The sequence below is a fragment of the Macrobrachium nipponense genome, chromosome 33 (assembly GCF_015104395.2).
Source record: "Macrobrachium nipponense isolate FS-2020 chromosome 33, ASM1510439v2, whole genome shotgun sequence".
In the NCBI taxonomy this organism is placed as follows: Eukaryota; Metazoa; Arthropoda; class Malacostraca; order Decapoda; family Palaemonidae; genus Macrobrachium; species Macrobrachium nipponense.
Genome location: NC_087219.1, coordinates 6179509 through 6182665, shown reverse-complemented (window position 1 = coordinate 6182665; position 3157 = coordinate 6179509). Strand labels below are relative to the sequence as shown.

The 3157-nt window shown below is 41.2% G+C and overlaps 1 protein-coding gene across 3 annotated transcripts in view; it reads left to right on the top strand.

Annotated features, from left to right (window-relative positions):
* Window positions 1-2677: 2677 nt before the first annotated feature.
* LOC135202935 (nucleic acid dioxygenase ALKBH1-like) overlaps window positions 2678-3157 on the top strand; it is a 247214-nt gene continuing 246734 nt past the window's right edge. The window contains exon 1 of one of the 3 annotated variants that reach the window (XM_064232407.1): window positions 2678-2821. The gene's annotated coding sequence lies outside the window, so the exon portion shown is untranslated. The other 2 variants (XM_064232409.1, XM_064232408.1) reach the window with 2 other exon arrangements.

Sequence of the window (3157 nt, the reverse complement as noted above, 5' to 3'; positions counted from 1 at the left end):
GGCAATGGCTCTTTGTTGTTATGTGTTTCAAGTGGTGGCGATTTATCCTTGACATTCTGCCAGTCCCATGTATTTTGATTAAATACTATCTATATAGGAGTTTTTCTATCACCACCCCCAATCGATCCCACTTCTTACTGACTACATCCTGTACGAGGACTTGGTTGCCTATACATAGGTATGGCAACTGCTGTGCATGCAAGTCATTAATTCCTTCTCTTTCTGCAAAGTTTTGACCATAGCCTTTTCTTTCTCATATTGTTGTCATCCAATGATTATCCAACAAAAAGAATTCATTCACCATTGGGATAGAGTCCTGTAACTGCCTCCCCAACGTTAATTGTGCAGGGAACTTGTCTATATCTTTTAGGGAAGTATTTCTGTATCACATAAGGGCTTTTGCTGTGGCGTTGGTGTCTAGGCTATCATCACCCCTAATGTTGTCCCTTATCATACGCTTAGCAGAGAGCACGGCCGCCTCAGCTCGCCCACTTGATTGGGGGTATTGTGCTGAGGAGATAAGCAATTGCACCCCTCATTGCTTATAAAAGTACAACGTCTCAGTACTCGCTAAGTTTGTCCCCCCATCAGTGGATATCTCCTCACGGTACCCCAACGGCAGAACAACCTCTGCAATACAGGGATGATCTTTGATGATGCACACCACTGCCAAAGTGCGACAGTTCCAGCCACACAGTTAATCTGTCTGCATATACTAAATAGCATTTATTATCTAACTGAAAGAATTCTGCTACGGTTTTCTGAAATGGATACACTGGCGGTTGGGTGGGAATGAATGTTTCTCATTGTTGGGATGGCGAATTCTCATTGCAAGTCATACATTTAGACCTCTGAAACATTACATCTTCCTCCATCCCAGGCTAACACACTGACTGCCGTGCCCTACGCAACATTGAATCGGCGCCTTGGTGGCCTGATTGTGGGTTATGTGCCACAGTTTCCCTCAGAGCTTGCAGCACTACCAAATTTATGTGTCCCTCTTCGAAGGCATAAGTGACCAGTCCATTGATATAGCTAAGCCGTTCCCTTACCTGAAAATACGAATTTAATGCAGGCTCAACCATATTCCTACTTTCTGGCCAGTTGTTGTCCCTTACCCTTTTCAATAACAACTGATAATCATCATCTTTGCTAGCAATTTTCTCAGCATCTTCACTGTCGATTATTATGACATCACTATCCACGTCACGAAATGATGCGATCATTGCAGCACACGTATTTCGCACCCATTCATCCTTTTCCTGCTTTCATGTAAGGTGAATTGTCACGTATTGAGCAGTCTGGCGACTAAGGGAAATGGTTCCTTTTTGTATATTCACATTTATCAGTCATCGCCTCTCCTCCCTCATAGATTAACAACAAAATTCTTGTTATCTTATAAATTATATGAAAAATGAAAGAATGCTTCCTTCTTGAAGAAAACAAATTCTCAATGAAATTGACTAACCCGATCCGCTTGGGTATAAAACCATCCTGCACCCCTGATTTCGTCCTCTTCCTTCTAATTAACATGGTTGAGTTAGCAACTCTTGCTGGTCTTGAACGTGGTGTGAGCTTGGGCATGGAGGGAGGTGGTTGACCAGAATTTCACAGTTGCCATTTATTTTATTAAAAGCGTAACTTCATTTAACAAAACTTTCATTGTTTTTAAGTGGTCGCATGGCCATGTAGACTTGGTCAGAGTTTAGGGTGATGAGCCACTTGAGTTCATGCTTTATTACCTTGTTTTGTTGTTATTAATGAAGAGTTTAGTTTTGTAATATAAATTGTTAAAATCATACGTATTTACCTATCGAGTTGTCCTTGTGTACGGGCTTGAACCTGTCCATTAAAGTAGGGCTATCAGCCTCATAACATATGGCACGAACCTTAATGAAAGTCACCATAACATTCCCAACAGCGTTCATGAAACGCCAAAAACACTCCTGAGGAAGGTGTGCCATATTGAGTCGGCTAATGGCGTTGGTTTGTCAGCGGAGAAAAAACTTTCAGAGACCTAGATTGAGGTGCTGTATTAAGTCCGCTAAAGGTCTCTGAAGGTGAGCAGCTGTAGCGAGTCCATAAATGGCTGAGCCAAAATTGCTGTGTCACCGTCCAATCTGGGAGGTCACCAGTTGTGAGGTATAGACAAATAGGCAGGTAAAGCAGTAATAACTTTATTATGTTGTTGTTTCAGTTTAAGCTGGCCTTATGCCAGCACGGGCTCTTGCTCATAGAGCAGTCCGTAGGAACTTTATTACAGATACGAAAGGTTTATAACTACAGTGTGCGGACGGATATGTAGTACCCGACCCGTGCGAGAGAGAATATTGTATTGCGGGCTGCTCTGTGAGCAAGAGCCCGTGCTGACACAAGGTCAGCTTAATCAAAAACAACAACAACAGAGAATATTGGGTCGGAGCTAGCCGATTTGTATTTTCTCATAGACATACATACATAGATAATATTTGCTATGAAGATTGAATATATATGTGAATTATACATTGGCGAGAAGGCCAGAGAACGCTCTACAGAATGGTATAAAGAACAACGCAGCTATGATGATAATATACTATATACATACAGGAAAAGGCGTTGTCCTTACAACATCAGAAATAGACAGAGTTTTGTGCAGCATCCATATCAAGAAAACAAAGGCTAAAGGGAGGAATTGAAAGTAGGAAAGAATTCATAAGTTACTTATTGCATTATAGACAGAATACTTAACACAACCCAAAGAGCAGAAATATAACGAGAAAATGAGCTGTTTCAAAGATAAATCCCTTCTTACTACTACTACTTCCGGATCGGCTACTTTCAGGTTCGTGGTTTGTAACTTTGTAGTATCTTCGTGTCTGAGTCTCATGCATTTTCTGCTTTACGATAAAAATCTCACAGGACTGGTTACATGATGTATCTTAAAGTTGATTTGACCTATCCTGGTGAGCTAGACCCTTATATAGATGAAAGGGATTGGCTCTGTTTGATCCCAACAAGCCTAGCTAAACCTGGTTGGTAAAATTTAAAGTGGTTGGTTACCTACTACTACCTAGGTATAGCCTACCTACCTAGTTAATGATTAAACTGGCTTTGTACCAGCACTGGTTCTTTCTCCTAGAGCAACCTGTAAATGGAAAAAAATTTTATGGACGGATGC